Source organism: Lithobates pipiens, unplaced genomic scaffold, assembly GCF_037356315.1.
Source record: "Lithobates pipiens isolate NorthernLeopardFrog02 unplaced genomic scaffold, aLitPip1_a1.2 Scaffold_19, whole genome shotgun sequence".
NCBI lineage: Eukaryota > Metazoa > Chordata > Amphibia > Anura > Ranidae > Lithobates > Lithobates pipiens.
The window spans coordinates 160,427,994-160,451,951 of NW_027507764.1; the positions used below are offsets into that span (position 1 = coordinate 160,427,994).

The 23,958-nt window shown below is 39.3% G+C and overlaps 1 protein-coding gene across 8 annotated transcripts in view; it reads left to right on the forward strand.

Moving 5' to 3' along the window:
- The window catches only part of LRRC3B (leucine rich repeat containing 3B), a 299,515-nt gene that overhangs the window by 134,450 nt on the left and 141,107 nt on the right, over positions 1-23,958 (forward strand). For 3 of the 8 annotated variants that reach the window (XR_013277552.1, XR_013277550.1, XR_013277551.1), the window contains exon 1: positions 17,121-19,882. The exons of the other annotated variants lie outside the window; for them this stretch is intronic. The gene's annotated coding sequence lies outside the window, so the exon portion shown is untranslated. Of the gene's footprint in view, positions 1-17,120; positions 19,883-23,958 lie in introns of those variants that run through there. 8 annotated transcript variants of the gene reach the window in all.

Genomic DNA, 23,958 nt, shown 5'->3' on the forward strand with positions numbered 1-23,958 from the left:
TTGGGCCCCTGGGGGGGTATTTGCCATAATGTGCTAGTATGTACTGCACATTAGAACTTCATGGCAGAGTTACCTAGTAGACATATGCACTACCAAAAAAATAGTTTAGATTCGTTTTCTTTTCATTCGTTTTTTGGGTTTCTTTTTTTTCGGATCATTCGTTTTGATTGGCATTCGTTACTTTGGATAATTTGTAACTTCAGATGCATTCATATTTGTTCCATTACATTCATTTAGATGTGGTATTCATTACTTTGGATAACTTTGGATGCAGGCATATACACTCTCACAAAAGTGGGTACACCCCTCACATGGAATACTGGAACCATGTCCTTGGTGGTCTGATGAGACCAAGATAAACTTATTTGGTTCAGATGGTGTCAAGCGTGTGTGGCAGCAACCGCGTGAGGAGTACAAAGACAAGTGTGTCTTGCATACAGTCAAGCATGGTGGTTCGAGTGTCATGGTCTGGGGCTCCATGAGTGCTGCCGGAACTGGGGAGCAACAGTTAATTGAGGGAACTATGAATGCCAACATGTACTGAAGCAGAGCATGATTCCATCCCTTCGGAGACTGGGCCGCAATTAAGTATTCCAACATGATACCGAACCCAAGCACTCCTCCGAGATGACCACTGCCTTGCTAAAGAAGCTGAGGGTAAAGGTGATGGACTGGCCAAGCATGTCTTCAGACCTAAATCCTATTGAGGATTTGTGGGGCATCCTCAAGTGCAAGGTCTCTAACAGCTCCGTAAAGTCATCGTGGAGGAGTAGAAGAGGACTCCAGTGGCAACCTGTGAAGCTCTGAGGAACTCCATGCCCAAGAAGGTTAAGGCAGTGCTGGAAAATAATTGTGGCCACACAAAATATTGACACTTTGGGCCCAATTTGGACATTATCACTTAGGGCTGTACTCACTTTTGTTGCCAGCGGCTTAGACATTAATGGCTGTGTATTGAGTTATTTTGGGGGGAAAGCAAATTGACACTGTTATACAAGCTGTACACTCACTACTTTACATTGTAGCAAAGTGCCATTTCTTCAGTGTTGTCACATGAAAAAATATCATAAAACATTTATAATAATAAGAGTGGTGTACTTACTTTTGTGAGATACTGTATATGTGGCAGCCCAGAAGTAAGGCCTCTGCCTTGCAGCCACATATATAGGCAAGGGTTGAGGTATACAGTAGGCACAGAAAATCTGTCTAATCTGCCTTGCCTATACTGGCATGGGCTCGTCAGGCACCAACTGTCAAAGTTCATCCGCCCTTGGTAAGTGACAGGCAAGTACAAATTTGGGCTCTCACCTATTTAGCTTTGAGGATGATCCAAATGTGCTATAAAGCTGAGAGCAATATTAGTCTGCAAACATTCCAAATGTAATTGAGGCTAGACTGCTGTATTGTTAAAAGTTCTTGTAAGCAGCCAGAGCACTACCACACCTTTGTAAAAGCAAAATGGCATAAATTGTGGTAGCTTAGATTACAAAATAAGACCTACAAGTTGCCAGACATGGACCAGCAAAATCCACAACAAACTTTAGTATATGAGGACTAATTCACTTATTCCTAGGCATAGTGATTTTCTAGCACTGGAAAATCTATAGCAGAATGATTCATAATTTCCTTTACCTAGGAGAAACTAACAGAAAATGTGTAAGGCGAGAAGGCTTAGTGTGTATGGTAAGCAATCAGACGAAGGAAATGTTTTGTATCAACTGGGAAATATATTCCTTTGTGACAAACTTTAAAACTTTTGCAGTTCTGGTGGCTTCAGGCAATAAAATAACACGTCTCCAAAGAATATAACAACATCACTCTACTCTTACTAACACAGACTGAATTCAGATTCTTGGCAAAAACTAGTGAAAAAGCCATAGTGAGGAAATGCAATTAGGTTACATTTATAAAAGTAGCTAAATTCACCCTGTTCGTGATCTGCCTAAGAAGTGTATAGCTGATTGTCAGTGTTCTTGAGTTCTGCATTCATCTTTACTTGTGCGTTCAGTTCCCACGGTCAAAACCCTTGGGAAAGTTCTTGAATAAGTTCATGAATAATTTTGGCCATATACTGGGTATTACTTGGAGCTTTATGATGAAGATTACAAATGTGAATAATTAGAATTAAATATTACTGAGCTAAAAAAAATTTGGAAGATTGAAAAATCATTTAACATTTTTTGTATGTAGAAAGTTACCTAACTAATCATTTCTGTGTGTTGTCAGAACTGCGGCCTTTTTTTTTCTTTATACATAAATGTATGTTTTCCACCTACCGACTATGTTTTTCTTAAACACCACACTACTAACACCAAATCAGACTATTTCCAAATTTTACAGCATGTAAGTCTTGAAAAATGTGGTAAAATAGAATAAATTAATTTTCTCTACTGTACTGATGGCACATTCATTACACACAATTTCATAATCTTGGCATGTGCTGCTCTGACATCAGGTAATAACACACCCTTGTTGCATGAATGTGAATGAAATGGGTGAAAGATGTCTTCAACTTCTGTTCTCCACCTGTATACAACTCCTCAGACACAATTCACCCTTTTCAGGGTTTAACCACTTGCTGACCCTGCTATAGCCAAATGACGGCTACAGTGTGGCCGGCCAGTTCTGGGAGGCCGTCCAGACACTGCTGATCACAGACTGAGGTAAAGAGCCAATCAGCGGCTCTTTACCATGTGATCAGCTGTGTTCAATCACAGCTGATTAGAATGTAAACAGAAGCTGACAGCGTCAGGAGAGGAGAAGAGGGCCAATAACCAGCTTGTGTAAAAGGGACATGTGCACTGATAATTAGTGTCCTGATTATCAGTGCAGTCCCAACAATTCCCACCAGTGCTGCTAATCTGTGTCCACCAGTGCTGTCAATCAGTGCCCACCAGTGCTGCCAATCAGTGTCACTTATCAGTGCCTCCTCATCATTATCACCAATCAGTGCCCATCAGGACCACTTATCACTGCCCATCAGTGTTGCCTATCAGTGCCTTTTCATCAGTGCCCTGTCATCAGTGCCCATCAGTGCCGCCTCATTAGTGCCCATCAGTGCAGCCTATCAGTGCTGCCTATCAGTGCCTCCTCATCAGTGCTTATCAGTGCAGCCTATCAGTGCCCATCAGTGCCGCCTCATCATTGCCCATCAGTGCAGCCTATCAGTGCCCATCAGTGCAGCCTATCAGTGCCCATCAGTGTAGCCTCATCAGCGCACATTAGTAAAGGAGAAAAATTACCCGTTTGCAAAATTTTATAACAAACTTATGAAAAAAAAAAATTTTTCAACATTTTTGGCCTTTTTACATTTATTCAGCAAAACAATTAAAAACACAGTGCTGATTAAATACCAATCAAAAGAAATCTCTATTTGTGTGAAAAAACTGATAAAAATTTCATATGGGTACAGTGTTGCATGACCGCACAATTGTCATTCAAAGTGTGAAAGCTGAAAATTGGCCTGGGCAGGAAGGGTGTAAAAGTGACCAGTAGGCAAGTGGTTAATCATAGAAGCCTTTGGGGGGTATTTGAACAGTGCGATTTTTTTTTTTTTTAGACTGCAGAAATATTACAGAAGACTGTTAAAGAGTACAGACATACCAGAGGAGATGGTCAGAGACTATAAACATGCTACAAGTGTGAAAGGAGAAAGGGAACATGCTGCTGTAGAGAGTTATGCCGCGTACACACAACCGTTTTTTCCGTCAGAATAAACTCTGGCAGTCTTTCCGACGGAGTTCTGCTGAAACGGACTTGCCTGCACACGATCACACCAAGTCCGTTCATTTAGAACGCGGTGACGTACGACGGGACTAGAAAAAGAAAGTTCAATAGCCAGTAGCCAATAGCTGCCCATGCGTCGTTTTTGGTCCGTCAGAATAGCATATAGATGAACGGTTTTCCAGATAGGAATTGATTTCGTCGGAAAGATTTAAAACATGTTCTATTTCTAGGTCTGTCAGAATTTTTGAAAAAAAAGTCTGATGAAGCCCATACATGATCAGAATATCTGATGAAATGATTCTGTCGGACCTTTTCTACCAGAAAGTCCAGTCATGTGTAAGCAACATTAGCGACTGGGACCATGTTATACAAGACTGCTGGAGATATCTTTCATTACAACTACTTTACAAATTAATTCCCCCTCTCCCACTACTGTTTGTTTGTTAAATTGGTCTAAACTGGACAAATGCACTTATGTATAAAATTTGCATACTATACTCTTTAAAACCACAGTAGCACTTGCTGTCTTAGATGATTGCTAGTGACTTCACTGCACATGACAAGCAGTCATTGAGAAAATAAAGCACACTAAAACCTGTTATTACGCTGAGGAATTTATACATTAAATATTTTTTATGCTGTAACATCATACGTGTTGACAATAAACAGGTTATTTTCAGAGAATGTTTATGTAAATTTTTGAAATACTTTACACATTTTTATATATTAACAGTAATATAAGTGGAATATGGTAAGTATTAGAGCTTATTCCTCAAGGCTTAGCAGTTAACCCTTGCAATTATAGAGGTTGGGTACTGCAAGGATATTAACAAAACAAAAAAAAGATATTGGGGTCCAGCTTAAAGCTGGCCATAGACCTTTGGTTTCTTTTTTGTTCACCCAGCCAACATTTGACTTCTGTTGAGCAGGAAAAAAATTGATCAAAATTAGGCCACTGCCTGCTGAACTGGTCAAATTCCAATCAGTGTATGGTCATGTCAATGCTTTAGTCATGTCACTACTGTGCTGCTCAGTGTTCCATTTGCTGGAGAGAAAGCATTACCTAAGTATTTGCAGTGGAAGGATCTCAAGGATCTCACTCCTATGCTACATTTATTCTGTCTATCTGCATTTTCTAAAGTTTTCTTGCTGCTTTTTGATCATCCGACACTAGTCATTAGGGGTAACACTGACACAAGAAAGCAAAGCCCTGACTTTACCAAGCCACCTCCACACAGTGCAGAACAAGGCATGATAAGTCAGTAATGGAGTAAAGGTCGGCTGCAGGATGATCACAGGCAATACTGTTGACTAGTCATTTGCCTTTTTTTGAGGTACAGCTTCAGGTCCTCCTTAAAGCATAACTAAAGGCCACACATTGTTTTGTTTTAAATAGAGTGGAGAGGGATTAGAACCCCTGTCAGTTTTCATTGCTATCTGTGCCCCCATTAAGGAGAGTCACCCTCTCTATTTGTCCTACCATTATCATTGAAAGTGAAAGTAAAATAAATGACCCAAGTTTTGGGTTTGCCCCCAAAAAAGTATTAGATGGGAAATCTTCCATTGGGGACACAAGTTATGTGGACCTGGGGGTCCCCAAGGAATTCCCTTAATTTGCAGGGATTTACTCTCACTTGAAAACCTATGGCAGCCACGCAGCATTTTTTTAAAAGATCAGCAGTGGCAGCCTTTATTATGAATAGGTGTTTTATTTATAAATTACTACAGTAACAAGCTGAAATAAAAGTTAGTACGGAATTTAGAGGTGTGGAAAGAAAAGTTCTGAGCTCAACTAAAAGAAAATGCATTAAACATATTCCTGCAATCTGAGAAACTTGAAAATGGAATTTGAAATCACTTACGCTAGCTGTTAGTATCTGCTAATTCTCACAGTATTGTGATATTACTATAATTAACACTTAGAGGTTTCAGTCTGCTAAGGCTAAAATTAGGATGCAGAATATACAGGGAATTAAAATGAAAAAATTATCTCTGAAATGTCCATAAAATATAATCCCAGTGCAATTTCAGAAAACCAAAAAAAATTAAAAATATATAACCATTCATGTGAAAATATCTGTACAGTTTATTGTGTTGGAATGGCTTTCCTAGCAAGTGAGGACTCATTTAAATTGAACATGTAGTATGTTGGCACTCCTTTATGTGAGCTAGTCAAAAAAGTCCACAATGCAAGAGGATCTGTCCATGCAATGACTATGCAATAAAAGGTGACCACAGTACAGCTTCCTCTTCCAACTAGCAGCTTTCAGATCTGCCCCATGTGTCCTTTGCTTTTAGCATAGCGAGGCCAAGCAAAACATTGTGTTATAGGTGATTAACAATAAAAAAGGTATACAAAAAAGTACTGTATGTGTTAATCTGTATGGTAGCAATTTTGCTATTTTAAGGTAAGTTTTTTTATTATATTAAAATTAAACTAAACTGCCCGACCAAATAAAAACTTTTGGGCCCCTGGGGGGGGTATTTGCCATAATGTGCTAGTATGTACTGCACATTAGAACTTCATGGCAGAGTTACCTAGTAGACATATGCACTACCAAAAAAATAGTTTAGATTCGTTTTCTTTTCATTCGTTTTTTGGGTTTCTTTTTTTTCGGATCATTCGTTTTGATTGGCATTCGTTACTTTGGATAATTTGTAACTTCAGATGCATTCATATTTGTTCCATTACATTCATTTAGATGTGGTATTCATTACTTTGGATAACTTTGGATGCAGGCATATACACTCTCACAAAAGTGGGTACACCCCTCACATGGAATACTGGAACCATGTCCTTGGTGGTCTGATGAGACCAAGATAAACTTATTTGGTTCAGATGGTGTCAAGCGTGTGTGGCAGCAACCGCGTGAGGAGTACAAAGACAAGTGTGTCTTGCATATAGTCAAGCATGGTGGTTCGAGTGTCATGGTCTGGGGCTCCATGAGTGCTGCCGGAACTGGGGAGCAACAGTTAATTGAGGGAACTATGAATGCCAACATGTACTGAAGCAGAGCATGATTCCATCCCTTCGGAGACTGGGCCGCAATTAAGTATTCCAACATGATACCGAACCCAAGCACTCCTCCGAGATGGCCACTGCCTTGCTAAAGAAGCTGAGGGTAAAGGTGATGGACTGGCCAAGCATGTCTTCAGACCTAAATCCTATTGAGGATTTGTGGGGCATCCTCAAGTGCAAGGTCTCTAACAGCTCCGTAAAGTCATCGTGGAGGAGTAGAAGAGGACTCCAGTGGCAACCTGTGAAGCTCTGAGGAACTCCATGCCCAAGAAGGTTAAGGCAGTGCTGGAAAATAATTGTGGCCACACAAAATATTGACACTTTGGGCCCAATTTGGACATTATCACTTAGGGCTGTACTCACTTTTGTTGCCAGCGGCTTAGACATTAATGACTGTGTATTGAGTTATTTTGGGGGGAAAGCAAATTGACACTGTTATACAAGCTGTACACTCACTACTTTACATTGTAGCAAAGTGCCATTTCTTCAGTGTTGTCACATGAAAAGATATCATAAAACATTTATAATAATAAGAGTGGTGTACTTACTTTTGTGAGATACTGTATATGTGGCAGCCCAGAAGTAAGGCCTCTGCCTTGCAGCCACATATATAGGCAAGGGTTGAGGTATACAGTAGGCACAGAAAATCTGTCTAATCTGCCTTGCCTATACTGGCATGGGCTCGCCAGGCACCAACTGTCAAAGTTCATCCGCCCTTGGTAAGTGACAGGCAAGTACAAATTTGGGCTCTCACCTATTTAGCTTTGAGGATGATCCAAATGTGCTATAAAGCTGAGAGCAATATTAGTCTGCAAACATTCCAAATGTAATTGAGGCTAGACTGCTGTATTGTTAAAAGTTCTTGTAAGCAGCCAGAGCACTACCACACCTTTGTAAAAGCAAAATGGCATAAATTGTGGTAGCTTAGATTACAAAATAAGACCTACAAGTTGCCAGACATGGACCAGCAAAATCCACAACAAACTTTAGTATATGAGGACTAATTCACTTATTCCTAGGCATAGTGATTTTCTAGCACTGGAAAATCTATAGCAGAATGATTCATAATTTCCTTTACCTAGGAGAAACTAACAGAAAATGTGTAAGGCGAGAAGGCTTAGTGTGTATGGTAAGCAATCAGACGAAGGAAATGTTTTGTATCAACTGGGAAATATATTCCTTTGTGACAAACTTTAAAACTTTTGCAGTTCTGGTGGCTTCAGGCAATAAAATAACACGTCTCCAAAGAATATAACAACATCACTCTACTCTTACTAACACAGACTGAATTCAGATTCTTGGCAAAAACTAGTGAAAAAGCCATAGTGAGGAAATGCAATTAGGTTACATTTATAAAAGTAGCTAAATTCACCCTGTTCGTGATCTGCCTAAGAAGTGTATAGCTGATTGTCAGTGTTCTTGAGTTCTGCATTCATCTTTACTTGTGCGTTCAGTTCCCACGGTCAAAACCCTTGGGAAAGTTCTTGAATAAGTTCATGAATAATTTTGGCCATATACTGGGTATTACTTGGAGCTTTATGATGAAGATTACAAATGTGAATAATTAGAATTAAATATTACTGAGCTAAAAAAAATTTGGAAGATTGAAAAATCATTTAACATTTTTTGTATGTAGAAAGTTACCTAACTAATCATTTCTGTGTGTTGTCAGAACTGCGGCCTTTTTTTTCTTTATACATAAATGTATGTTTTCCACCTACCGACTATGTTTTTCTTAAACACCACACTACTAACACCAAATCAGACTATTTCCAAATTTTACAGCATGTAAGTCTTGAAAAATGTGGTAAAATAGAATAAATTAATTTTCTCTACTGTACTGATGGCACATTCATTACACACAATTTCATAATCTTGGCATGTGCTGCTCTGACATCAGGTAATAACACACCCTTGTTGCATGAATGTGAATGAAATGGGTGAAAGATGTCTTCAACTTCTGTTCTCCACCTGTATACAACTCCTCAGACACAATTCACCCTTTTCAGGGTTTAACCACTTGCTGACCCTGCTATAGCCAAATGACGGCTACAGTGTGGCCGGCCAGTTCTGGGAGGCCGTCCAGACACTGCTGATCACAGACTGAGGTAAAGAGCCAATCAGCGGCTCTTTACCATGTGATCAGCTGTGTTCAATCACAGCTGATTAGAATGTAAACAGAAGCTGACAGCGTCAGGAGAGGAGAAGAGGGCCAATAACCAGCTTGTGTAAAAGGGACATGTGCACTGATAATTAGTGTCCTGATTATCAGTGCAGTCCCAACAATTCCCACCAGTGCTGCCAATCCGTGTCCACCAGTGCTGTCAATCAGTGCCCACCAGTGCTGCCAATCAGTGTCACTTATCAGTGCCTCCTCATCATTATCACCAATCAGTGCCCATCAGGACCACTTATCACTGCCCATCAGTGTTGCCTATCAGTGCCTTTTCATCAGTGCCCTTTCATCAGTGCCCATCAGTGCCGCCTCATTAGTGCCCATCAGTGCAGCCTATCAGTGCTGCCTATCAGTGCCTCCTCATCAGTGCTTATCAGTGCAGCCTATCAGTGCCCATCAGTGCCGCCTCATCATTGCCCATCAGTGCAGCCTATCAGTGCCCATCAGTGCAGCCTATCAGTGCCCATCAGTGTAGCCTCATCAGCGCACATTAGTAAAGGAGAAAAATTACCCGTTTGCAAAATTTTATAACAAACTTATGAAAAAAAAAATTTTTTCAACATTTTTGGCCTTTTTACATTTATTCAGCAAAACAATTAAAAACACAGTGCTGATTAAATACCAATCAAAAGAAATCTCTATTTGTGTGAAAAAACTGATAAAAATTTCATATGGGTACAGTGTTGCATGACCGCACAATTGTCATTCAAAGTGTGAAAGCTGAAAATTGGCCTGGGCAGGAAGGGTGTAAAAGTGACCAGTAGGCAAGTGGTTAATCATAGAAGCCTTTGGGGGGCATTTGAACAGTGCGATTTTTTTTTTTTTTAGACTGCAGAAATATTACAGAAGACTGTTAAAGAGTACAGACATACCAGAGGAGATGGTCAGAGACTATGAGCATGCTACAAGTGTGAAAGGAGAAAGGGAACATGCTGCTGTAGAGAGTTATGCCGCGTACACACAACCGTTTTTTCCGCCAGAATAAACTCTGGCAGTCTTTCCGACGGAGTTCTGCTGAAACGGACTTGCCTGCACACGATCACACCAAGTCCGTTCATTTAGAACGCGGTGACGTACGACGGGACTAGAAAAAGAAAGTTCAATAGCCAGTAGCCAATAGCTGCCCATGCGTCGTTTTTGGTCCGTCAGAATAGCATATAGATGAACGGTTTTCCAGATAGGAATTGATTTCGTCGGAAAGATTTAAAACATGTTCTATTTCTAGGTCTGTCAGAATTTTTGAAAAAAAAGTCTGATGAAGCCCATACATGATCAGAATATCTGATGAAATGATTCTGTCGGACCTTTTCTACCAGAAAGTCCAGTCATGTGTAAGCAACATTAGCGACTGGGACCATGTTATACAAGACTGCTGGAGATATCTTTCATTACAACTACTTTACAAATTAATTCCCCATCTCCCACTACTGTTTGTTTGTTAAATTGGTCTAAACTGGACAAATGCACTTATGTATAAAATTTGCATACTATACTCTTTAAAACCACAGTAGCACTTGCTGTCTTAGATGATTGCTAGTGACTTCACTGCACATGACAAGCAGTCATTGAGAAAATAAAGCACACTAAAACCTGTTATTATGCTGAGGAATTTATACATTAAATATTTTTTATGCTGTAACATCATACGTGTTGACAATAAACAGGTTATTTTCAGAGAATGTTTATGTAAATTTTTGAAATACTTTACACATTTTTATATATTAACAGTAATATAAGTGGAATATGGTAAGTATTAGAGCTTATTCCTCAAGGCTTAGCAGTTAACCCTTGCAATTATAGAGGTTGGGTACTGCAAGGATATTAACAAAACAAAAAAAAGATATTGGGGTCCAGCTTAAAGCTGGCCATAGACCTTTGGTTTCTTTTTTGTTCACCCAGCCAACATTTGACTTCTGTTGAGCAGGAAAAAAATTGATCAAAATTAGGCCACTGCCTGCTGAACTGGTCAAATTCCAATCAGTGTATGGTCATGTCAATGCTTTAGTCATGTCACTACTGTGCTGCTCAGTGTTCCATTTGCTGGAGAGAAAGCATTACCTAAGTATTTGCAGTGGAAGGATCTCAAGGATCTCACTCCTATGCTACATTTATTCTGTCTATCTGCATTTTCTAAAGTTTTCTTGCTGCTTTTTGATCATCCGACACTAGTCATTAGGGGTAACACTGACACAAGAAAGCAAAGCCCTGACTTTACCAAGCCACCTCCACACAGTGCAGAACAAGGCATGATAAGTCAGTAATGGAGTAAAGGTCGGCTGCAGGATGATCACAGGCAATACTGTTGACTAGTCATTTGCCTTTTTTTGAGGTACAGCTTCAGGTCCTCCTTAAAGCATAACTAAAGGCCACACATTGTTTTGTTTTGAATAGAGTGGAGAGGGATTAGAACCCCTGTCAGTTTTCATTGCTATCTGTGCCCCCATTAAGGAGAGTCACCCTCTCTATTTGTCCTACCATTATCATTGAAAGTGGAAGTAAAATAAATTACCCAAGTTTTGGGTTTGCCCCCAAAAAAGTATTAGATGGGAAATCTTCCATTGGGGACACAAGTTATGTGGACCTGGGGGTCCCCAAGGAATTCCCTTAATTTGCAGGGATTTACTCTCACTTGAAAACCTATGGCAGCCACGCAGCATTTTTTTAAAAGATCAGCAGTGGCAGCCTTTATTATGAATAGGTGTTTTATTTATAAATTACTACAGTAACAAGCTGAAATAAAAGTTAGTACGGAATTTAGAGGTGTGGAAAGAAAAGTTCTGAGTTCAACTAAAAGAAAATGCATTAAACATATTCCTGCAATCTGAGAAACTTGAAAATGGAATTTGAAATCACTTACGCTAGCTGTTAGTATCTGCTAATTCTCACAGTATTGTGATATTACTATAATTAACACTTAGAGGTTTCACTCTGCTAAGGCTAAAATTAGGATGCAGAATATACAGGGAATTAAAATGAAAAAATTATCTCTGAAATGTCCATAAAATATAATCCCAGTGCAATTTCAGAAAACCAAAAATCTGTACAGTTTATTGTGTTGGAATGGCTTTCCTAGCAAGTGAGGACTCATTTAAATTGAACATGTAGTATGTCGGCACTCCTTTATGTGAGCTAATCAAAAAAGTCCACAATGCAAGAGGATCTGTCCATGCAATGACTATGCAATAAAAGGTGACCACAGTACAGTTTCCTCTTCCAACTAGCAGCTTTCAGATCTGCCCCATGTGTCCTTTGCTTTTAGCATAGCGAGGCCGAGCAAAACATTGTGTTATAGGTGATTAACAATAAAAAAGGTATACAAAAAAGTACTGTATGTGTTAATCTGTATGGTAGCAATTTTGCTATTTTAAGGTAAGTTTTTTTATTATATTAAAATTAAACTAAACTGCCCGACCAAATAAAAACTTTTGGGCCCCTGGGGGGGTATTTGCCATAATGTGCTAGTATGTACTGCACATTAGAACTTCATGGCAGAGTTACCTAGTAGACATATGCACTACCAAAAAAATAGTTTAGATTCGTTTTCTTTTCATTCGTTTTTTGGGTTTCTTTTTTTTCGGATCATTCGTTTTGATTGGCATTCGTTACTTTGGATAATTTGTAACTTCAGATGCATTCATATTTGTTCCATTACATTCATTTAGATGTGGTATTCATTACTTTGGATAACTTTGGATGCATTAATATTCGTTTTGTTTGCTAACAGTTACTTTAGCAAAATTTGAAAGGAAATTCCAATAAAAATGTAAATTTAATCTATCCCAAATTAGCTGCTGTGGTGCAGACACCTGAATAGAAGAATGAATTACTTCAGCTATTTTACCTACAGTTTAATAATTTATAATACTAAATAATAATAAATTATATTAATAATAATAATTAATTGGTTAATAATGTAATTACATTTAATTATAATAGAAAATATGGAAAAGGATATTGTCTGAATGTAATCGATACGTTAAACTCATAGGTTGAATCCTTTTTCGTTCTTTCGGATTTTTGTATTTTCGGATTTTCGTTTTTTCGGATTTTTGTTCTTTCGGACAATTCATTTTTGTATGCATCCATAAAAAGAGTCTTTCGTTCATTTGGATGCTTCCAACTGTTGCCTTATGAGGAGTTTATGAGTAATCTCCATTAGCAACTGGGAATATTTGTATGATAGATGTATATATTAGGATAAGAAATAAAGAAGGTTTATAATAATTTTAGCTTAACCTGCCCAGATGATTTGATTTACAGGAACAGACGTCTGGTCAGCGTGTATAATTCAATTAACAATACCTTTGTCTCACAGGTATGCTAAGTGTGGGTGTGAGGGAGATGTCCTGCTGTTTACCTAATGTAATAATCAAAACCCACGAACAGATACCATTTGGGTGTGTAGTCGGTACGGAGCCGAATTCATTTGCTAGATAAAGGCTTGTGTATTCTTCCGTGCTAATCAACCATTTATCCATTTCAAAGGGTGGTTGATATGCTTAAAATATTTCTTTGATCTGTTCAGGAATGGACAATTTACCCCGTCTGGGACTATGCCTAGTTAAGTGTCCTATTCAAGAGCAAACTTCCTCTTTAATTAAGTGGGCTTCAGACTAATTATCACTAACCAATTAAACCCAAAAGAGGAGGTGCTATTGAGGGGAGGAGAGGGCTAACCAATCAGGGTGATCCTAGGCAAGTCAATGAGAAATGGCCCTTCTTAAGGGGACCCCAAACCTAGGATAATGGCAGATGAGACTGACCAGAGAGTAGGTAAATTATCAGATCATCTCCCAGCACTTACAAGGTATACCGAATTGTCATATGTCCTGTTTTGTATTGTAATGAATGTATTGTACTCTTGTTGTATTTTAAACTAATATTTTACTCCCTCACTTAGACTATAGATATTTTCTGTGTATTAGATAAACCTGTAACGTACTCTAATAAATGGTGTTATGTTAAACCTTCCTTTCCTTTGTCAATAAGAATTCTCTTTTCAACCCATATCATATCTTCTGATTAATAAATCAGAAATATAGATTTTGAAGGTTAACAGTGGCGACCACGAAGTTGAGTACAGGACTGAAAGTATTTAATATAATACCACAATTTGTTTATTAGAGATTAAGCTTATTAAGGGAATTTAAGCTGAGTCCGCTTATTCAAGCTATCTAGATAAAAAGGTTATTAGGGGGAATTTAAGCTGAGTCAGCTTATCCAATCTATAGAGGGAAAAATATAGGTAAATGTTTTTTTTTTATTATATGTTTTTATTATTAAGTGAGTATTAGATTAACTCTAAGGAGATAATATACACCACAAGTTATTATTATTGTTTTTTTTATGTTTTGGATTTTTTTTTTTATTTTTTTTTTTTTTATTATTAATTTTTTTTTTTTTTTTCATTAATATCCCAAAATTATAATTGAAAAAGTTCTTTGGATGTACCCTTATATACCGGTCGATGTAAGGGGGAGGAAGTAACTTTGCGGGAAAAGTGTTATTAATTTTTTTTATTATTGCATTCTTTGGTGCTCACCAAGCTTCATTGCTGTCTCTAACAATTGCTTGAGAGTCCTGCATGGTGAGTACATTTATTTTATTGAAAAGACGCCAATTGAGTGTGGTCTTGGTTTTGTTGAAAAGGTTCAACAAATGTTTGTTTTAATTTAAATGGTCTATCCACTAAATGCATAACATAGCTTTAAGAAAGTAGTTTGTTTGTTTTTACAGTGGAATTTTACAATCAGTAATATTCTCATTGTTGTCAGTTAAAGTACAGAGCTGTGGAAGTATTGTTGCTGAATACTGAAGATAATCTTTGAGAAAGATTATTAGTAGTGTATTAGTGTGAAATAAGGTGCACTGAGCATAGTATAATAGACCTTCCAAAAGTTTTTGTTGTTGGTTTTTTTTTTTTGTATTACTGAATTGAGTTACAAATACTAGTGTAAACACGGCTGCGTTTACCTTACTATTGTCAGCATATAGATCCATGGGGGCTTACAGTACACATTCTCAAAGCTCTTGGTTCTATTGTCCCCTGGGTCAATTGTTGTATTGAAGGCTCAATGTTATGGTGAGCATAATTAGTGTTCCCCCACTAATATAAAAGAGGGTTTTATTGTGAGCTGAAATATTGTTTTATTTTTACTGTATTTTCTGCATTTTTATTTGAGTCTGTTTATGTTTTTTTTTATTTTTTATTATTTTTAAGGTGTTTTCCTTCCCTCCTTCTATACGGTAATCTCAAAGTGGCTGTATAGTACAGGGGAAGTTAACATAATTTAGCTTACAAATTTTGCATTGTATCGATTGGTAATGGCTGCCATGTCCGGTCTAGAAAGTTTTGTAGCAACGTATACTCGTAAACATAAGAACAATGAATTTGCCTGTGATGCCAAGTTAAAAGCATCTCCTTGGACTTATGTCCAGGAGTTATTTGAGAAACAAGCTAAAACAACCAAAAAAAATCAGCATAAAAGTCTAGCCTTAGCAGGCATGTATGCAGCTTGCATGGCTATGAATACTAAAATGCAGAAATTAGAAGATATAGTCTATAATAAAAATATTACAATTTCTGAGAAGGAAAAAGAGAATACAGCTTTACAGAACCAGGTACAAACATTAACTACCCTTAATCAATTAGTTAATGCCTCACAGGAGGAAAATGTTAAAAGTGTAAATTTGGCCCAGAAAGAAGTGGTACAATATAAAAGCATGCTAACTAAAGTTGAGACTGAGCTGGACCACATAACTACTGCATACAAAGTAGTCCAAAATCAGTTACATGAAGCTAAGAAAGGAACATTTATAGATCACACACACTGCACGCAAAACGAGTCACAGTTGCTACAAACAATTTCTATCCTTAAAGGACAGGCGGCTGTGGCCAACAGATGCGAACAAGGTAATGCTACGGCACCTACTTGTGCCTATGAAATTAGGGACACAGAGGAATATGAAGAGTATTGGGGAGAGGAAGATATGGGTTCCGATTCCACATTTCCTGTGGCGATGGGAGAAATCGCAGAGCCACAGGAAAATCGAGAATGCACCATTGTCATAGACCCACCAGACAACGGGGACCAGCTATCTACAAATGAGGAGCATGACAAGTTCCCCATCATGGGTAGGACCCAGATTTCCTCCTCTACTGAAGGAAATCAAACATTTTTGGGCTTTGATAGTGAAGGAAATGAGGTGATTTCCAATGTATATCCAATTCAACCTGTAAAAACCCTTATGAGTGTAGCGGATTTCATTGGCAAAATTAAAACGAAGGAACACATTACTTCACATGCAACCAATGTACAACAGAGGTGTGAGCTCTTAGGTGTGCGAAATCCTAGTGACCAAGTTAAGGTGTTACAATTAACCCTTGACGCCCACACCTGGAATGCACTCCCAGATCAAATTAAGGAAGGCAAAGGGAGCTACAAAGTAACCGTGGCCAAATTGCAAAAAGTCATAAACCCCTCAGCTATAGGTTTGATGGTGGCCTATCAAATCAAACAAAGTAATGAGGAAAACCCTTTAGTTTATGCCAATAGATTGTGGGCAGCATATAACACTAACAATGGTAAAACCACTAGAGAGGACATGGAATATAAGAACCTACTGATACACAATGCCCATCCCGCTATTCGAATAAAATGTGAGCATTTGATAGATCCTAGAAAACATAGCTATGAGGAGGTGATTGGATTAATACATAGATCATTCCATGCCATCCAAGCCTATAAACAGCACAGGCTTAAGGAAAGAGAAGAGAAACAGCTGTTTAGGAAGGTGGCTGCAGTACAATGCAGGACTACCACCGTAGAAGGCCCCCATGCCCCAGGAGAAGCCAATCCTCCATACAACCCTAACTGGGACAAAAGTTTACAAGGGAGGGGGAGGGGATATAGGGGGAAATCAGGTTATAGAGGCAGAGGAAGAGAAAACTCTCATAGCCACCTATCACAGGGCAAGCATGTCAGTGACACAGAAAGAGCTCCTACTTATGCAGAGTTGCGACAACAATTACAGGCCTTTCAAGTAGGCCCTGGAAAGGAAGTACAGGTAGCTTCCCAGACAGAGGCTAACCGTCATCAATGGTGACAACTACAAGGCCCCAAAATCTTAGCACCTATTTCTCTGGATAGGTGTGGGCGCCCTGTAGTGTCAGCGTTGATTAGGGGCCGTCAATGTACCATGTTAATCGACACAGGGGCGGCGATATCAATTATGCATGACAAAGATCCCTTAAACTCAACACTATCTTCAGGAAAGCCACTGAATCTCCAGAGCTTTGCTGGACATAATGTTGAGTCTGCCTTGTCCAAGCCCCTAACAATCCAAATTGGTGAGTTAACCCTAAAACAGCCATTAGCATTAATGTGTTTGCCAAATGAAACCAGCCTGCTGGGTTCAGACTTCTTAATTCCCAATGGATGTATGTTGGATCTGACCAACCTGTTACTACTGCAAGGGGTTCCAACTGATCAGAATAGCACCATTGTGATACCTGATTCTCACACAATTGCAGCCATCAAACGCAATGATTTAAAATATGACATACTGGAGATCATTACAGATCACCCAGAACATCAGCTGCTGCAGCCTGTGATAGAAAGACATCAGGGATCCTTTGCAAAACACAAACATGACTGTGGAAAGGTAAATACGGTAATACACATCAGTGGGCCAGACCCAGTTCCGCAGAAACAATACCCCTTTCCAAAGGAAGCTATCAGCTACTTACAGGAAACCATAGAGTCACTGCTGGACCAAAAGGTCATCAGACCATGTGTATCAACAACAAATGCGCCAATATGGCCGATTCGCAAAAGTACTGACAATTCGTGGAGATTAACAATCGATTACCGCAAATTGAACAGTATTACAAACAATTGCGCCCCCACCATTGCATCTGTCCCGGATGTTTTGAGCATGTTAAATCCCAAACACAAATATTTCACAGTGCTGGACATATCAAACGGTTTTTGGTCATTACCGCTGTCAGAAGAATGTCAATACAAATTTGCATTTACATTTCTGGGAAAACAGTATACTTTCAATTCTGTCCCTCAAGGATTTCATAACTCTCCTACGTTATTTCATGCAACCATGAGAGATATTTTAATTGATTTTTCTTCTCCAAAGAATCTTTTCCAGTACGTGGACGATTTGTTGCTAGCCACATGCGACAAAGAAGAGCATTTGCGGCTATTGGAGGAACTTCTGCAGATCCTAGGAAAGGCGGGACTGAAGTGTAATCCCATTAAGGCACAATTGTTGAAGGAATCTGTGTCTTTTCTTGGGATTACAGTGACAGCAAACGGACGTAAGATAGCAACTGAAAAGGTAAAAGCCATTCTACAATTACCGCTGCCAGTGAGCATCCCGACTCTGAGATCTTTTTTAGGATTGGTAAATTATTCACGGGCTTTCATCCCTGAATTTGCACAAAAATCTGCACCACTGTATGATTTGTTGAAAAAGGATACCCAAGGGCGATGGAAAGCACCACACACTGCCTGCTGCACTGTCAAAGACAATAGGTACTTATGCCGTTGTGATGTGTTTGAAATTGACACTCCAGTCTGTGGTCTAAGCAATGACCCGGATCCCACCGCCAAAGTAGCGAGGGACCCCCAACTGGAAAGTCCAGCGAAGCTGTCAAAATGGAGAACATCTAGCACAAAGGTCACCTACCACATGGATGGACTGTACTGTGTCGTTACCAATCACCAGACATTTCTCTATGGGGGTCAGTCGTGTCCCATACCCTATCCAAATTTTTGCTTCATTCCACACGAGTACACTATTATTGGGCAAACTGTAGTAACCCCCATACCAGTGTTAACAGAAGACTATATCATTGAGAGTCCCCCTGATGTCCCAGATCCTATAACCTATCTACCCCATTTTGATATAAAAATTGATACTCTGTCAGTAAACCTTCACAATCTGCTCGCAAGGAAGGATACCCATATAATTCAAATTAGTAATGATATGGAGAAAACAGGGAAAAGGTTGAATGAACTTTTACATGATGGGGATTTCAGTTTGGTCACCACCAGGACCTGGGTGGAAATGGGAATAAAAGGTCTTCTCATATTGCAGTGTGGGGTACTGTTATTTATGACGGGTATGGTGATATATCTCGGCCGACTTCTAAGATGGCAGAGGGAGAAACTGAACTCACTAATGGAGATTAGACATAAACAATTACTCACTTAAGTGTGGCGTCGTTTCATTGGACTCAACTTGCCACAATGGGTCATCTGTTGCCTTATGAGGAGTTTATGAGTAATCTCCATTAGCAACTGGGAATATTTGTATGATAGATGTATATATTAGGATAAGAAATAAAGAAGGTTTATAATAATTTTAGCTTAACCTGCCCAGATGATTTGATTTACAGGAACAGACGTCTGGTCAGCGTATATAATTCAATTAACAATACCTTTGTCTCACAGGTATGCTAAGTGTGGGTGTGAGGGAGATGTCCTGCTGTTTACCTAATGTAATAATCAAAACCCACGAACAGATACCATTTGGGTGTGTAGTCGGTACGGAGCCGAATTCATTTGCTAGATAAAGGCTTGTGTATTCTTCCGTGCTAATCAACCATTTATCCATTTCAAAGGGTGGTTGATATGCTTAAAATATTTCTTTGATCTGTTCAGGAATGGACAATTTACCCCGGCTGGGACTATGCCTAGTTAAGTGTCCTATTCAAGAGCAAACTTCCTCTTTAATTAAGTGGGCTTCAGACTAATTATCACTAACCAATTAAACCCAAAAGAGGAGGTGCTATTGAGGGGAGGAGAGGGCTAACCAATCAGGGTGGTCCTAGGCAAGTCAATGAGAAATGGCCCTTCTTAAGGGGACCCCAAACCTAGGATAATGGCAGATGAGACTGACCAGAGAGTAGGTAAATTATCAGATCATCTCCCAGCACTTACAAGGTATACCGAATTGTCATATGTCCTGTTTTGTATTGTAATGAATGTATTGTACTCTTGTTGTATTTTAAACTAATATTTTACTCCCTCACTTAGACTATAGATATTTTCTGTGTATTAGATAAACCTGTAACGTACTCTAATAAATGGTGTTATGTTAAACCTTCCTTTCCTTTGTCAATAAGAATTCTCTTTTCAACCCATATCATATCTTCTGATTAATAAATCAGAAATATAGATTTTGAAGGTTAACACAACTTAACAAAGTTGAAGAATTTGTTTGAAATATTATTAGTAATGAAACTAATTGCACATGTCTATTTCCTAGCAAAGCAATATACTTGAGTGCTGTGGTATCCGCTCTCTCCTCCTTTCCAAGCACTTCCATCTTCTCCTGCTCTTCTTCCAAGACCAGAAAGTCTTAAAGTGGTTCTAAGCTCAAACCTTATTTACCTAAAGTGATTGCAAAGTTTATTTTTTTTTTCTAAAATACCACGCATGGTATACTTATCTGCTCTGTGCAATGGTATTGCACAGAGCAGCCTTAAAGACATTCTTTTCGGCCCCCCGGTGGCACTCTCCTCCCCTTCTGTGTGTGCCACTATAAGAAGAACCCGTCTCCTGTGGTGGCCCCCTCCCAAGCCAGGCTCTCTTTGGTCATTCACATCACATCATGGCTTGGACATACCCTCTGCTCCCTCCTTACTGGATTTGACTGAAAACCACTCTGATGCATTTTCTGCATTGAGGCAAACAACAACCCACTGTCTGTTCTACCCCCTCCCCCATTCCTAACACTTATCTGACTCTTCTCACCAATCCAGGGCTGTCCTGGCTGCAGCGTTGCTCTTACATAGTTAGTAAGGTTGCTCTCTTCTTGGTTTCCGAAGCCTGGCCAATCAAGATGTTTAACCTCCCTGGCGGTATGATTATGTCAGATTTTTGATGCTGAAATCTATACAGTTATTTTGCATGGAAATATGGCATTTTATATTTTAGGCCTGTAATTCTTAGGAATAACTCACTTAAATCTGTCCAAACAAGAGTCTAGTAGATATCCCAGGTATTATAAAGTTTGAAACACAAAATCATAAATTATAATATAATAAATAACTATAAATAATTATAAAAAATAATAATATAATAATAATAAAAATTATTCAATAATGTAATCAAATCAAAAACACTGACATTTGCTCAGTTGCAGAATTGTCTCTGTCATTACTTTTAGTGTTTGATGACTGATTTCCCCACGAATCACTATCGTTCAATCCTGCAAGTGATTCTAATTTATTATCGCTGTTTTCTAGCTGGTCTAAAACCACTTTTGACATAAAGGGACACTTTTTGGTTGCCATGGACAGTCTCCAGTTTCCAGGCAGAAAGAACAGTATATATATATAATATAAAATTGCATGCAGGGTATTGGACAAACCACTAGAGACAAAAGGGAGATGAAATAAATTGATACAGTAATGTAATCTGTAATATTACAGTGTACTGTATGTGTATTGTGTTTTTTACTTTTTGAATTTGGCGCCCTTCTCTGTCCCCGTGTATTGCAACGCTCGCAGGGAATGGAGTTCGGCACTGTAATAGATCCGGCAGAAGACACAGCCCACACACAGAGTGGGGAGGACATCGCAGGATCCTGGGAACAAGGTAAGTAAGCTGTACCTGGATCCTGTGATGCGATCCCGAGTGTGGCTCGGGGTTACCGCTTTTGGTACTGAAAATCCACCCCGAGCCACACTCAGGAATACCATCAGGGAGGTTAAGTGATATTTGAGGTGTTTGTAGCCATATTAGTGAAATTGTGACAGAGAAAATTGAGTACTGTCCCTGATACTTTTTTTATTTGCCCTAACATACAGTTTTTCAGGAAAAGCTTTCGGGGTATGTCCCCTTCAAGGTCCAAGCAGGACTGATTCACAAAAGTTTTAGCAGGATGTTAAAATGTTAAAACAAAAACACAATCTCTGTGAGAAAGGAAAAAAAAAGAAAAACAAACACATACAAATCAAAGTATATGGCAATGGTAATAAAGCTAGCAGCAGAGCTAGTGAGATAAGAGAGGGAGAGAACTACAGACTGGAGGTGGGTGGGGGGGGGGGTGATAGTCACAGAGGGGGTCGTAAAACTGTAGTATAATGGGTAAGGAAACCAATCTCTAAATTTAAGCCATTATTTTTTGTGTCAAAAAGAAGTATCATTCTTAGTTCAAATGTTTTCCTTTCCTGAATAGCTCTGAAATTCCATTTAAAGCGAAGTTCCACCTGTTTTTTTAGCTTCTTATAAGTCAGCAGCTCCAAAAAGTGTAGCTGCTGACTTTTAATAAACAGACACCTACCTGTCCCAAGGTCCAGCGATGCAGGTGCACAAAGCCCCACTCCTCTCCGCTGGGCCATCATAGCAACTGTGTGCACCTAGCCGTGACAGCTTACGGTTCACGGCTGGGCACGCACTGCCCATGCGCGAGTCATGCTGCGCTTTGCGATTGGCCAGGCAATCTTCTGGAACCTGTGATGTGTCCCAAAAGACCGCTGGCAGGGAGGTGCTGCCTAGGGCAAGAGGAGGGGTCACCTAGATGGCCAAGAAGAAGAAGGAGCCACTAAAAAGAAGGTACACACCCCCCCCCAAAAAAATGACCTGCCAATTGTGGCATGTCAGGGGGCAGGGAGTGCTTAAAGTGGAAGTTCCACTTTTGGGTGGAACTCTGCTTTAAGAACTAAAACATTGAGGTCTTCTATAGTGTGGTCCGGTGGTGAGAAGTGATGTCGCACAGGTGTGCATAAACTTCTTCTTTATGTTCCTTGATGGTATGACTGTGCAAATTCATCCTCACTTGTAACTTCTGTCCTGTTTCACCAACATAAGATCCTTTGCTGCACCTTTTGCATTGGATGAGGTACACCCCATTACTGGAGGTACAGTTGTAAGATCCCATGATATTGAAGGTCCCATTTGTGTGTGTGTGACACTTTTCGATAGATTGATCTGGTTGCAGAGTTTGCAGCATTTTTTATTGCGGGGTTTGCGACCATTATTTGTGACTTCCTAATCAGAGTGAAGTTTTCTCCTAATTAGTTTATGTCTGAGGTTGGGTGGTTGTCTGAAAGCCAATAATGGGGGTTGTTGGAATATTTATTTCAGAGTTTCATCCTCTGTTATAATGGGTTGTAAATCTTTGATTATCTTTTTGATCCCTTCTAGTGCTGGGTCATATATGGTGACTAGAGGTACTCGGTTATTTGTTTTTTTTCTCTATGTATTGGAGGAGATTTTAATAAAGTGATGATATTAACAGCTTAATTTTCATAAAATAAAACGATTTTATACTTACCTGCTCTGTAATGATATTGCACAGAGTAGCCTCCAATCCTCTTCATTGGTAGCAGCAGACATAGGCTCCTGCTGCTGTCAGTCAAACACCTGTGAAAAAGGAGTCGGGGTGTGGCTTGCTGGTGCTGTGTGCGTCTATGGACACACACAGCCAGGCTTAAGCACAGTTCCGTAGGAACACTCAGAAGGAGGCAGAGGACAGTGTCTGCGGAAGACCGCCAAAGAGGAAGTAGGGTACAGCTTTGTGCAATGTCATTGTACAGGACAGGTAAGTATACCATCTTATGTTTTAATAAGAAATAAATATTAGACTTTAATATAGACTTTAATATCTCTTTAAGCCTCTTCATTGACCAAGCTTGGGTGAAATTACTCCTATGCATGCACATGGGAGTTACTTTGTTCCAGCACAGAATTATGCTAAGACTGTACACTATACTGTGCATGCATGGCCCAGTGTACCAAAGCAGCCTTGGTTTCATTTTAATTGATTTCAAAGATCCTTATTTCAGAACAGCATTGATTGTCTTCTGTTTGAACATCTTGATAATTAAAAGGTTTCTGTCTGGCATCATTCCAGATTTAAAGGATAGCTTAACAAACATCACGCCCTCTTGAGCTTTATTTTCACTAGCCCTCAACTCAGCTGCATATTTACCTCTCTGGCAGCCCAATCTGACAATTCCATACCCATGCATTGTGTCCCCCTAGACTTGAATAGGGCCATTACTGTACAT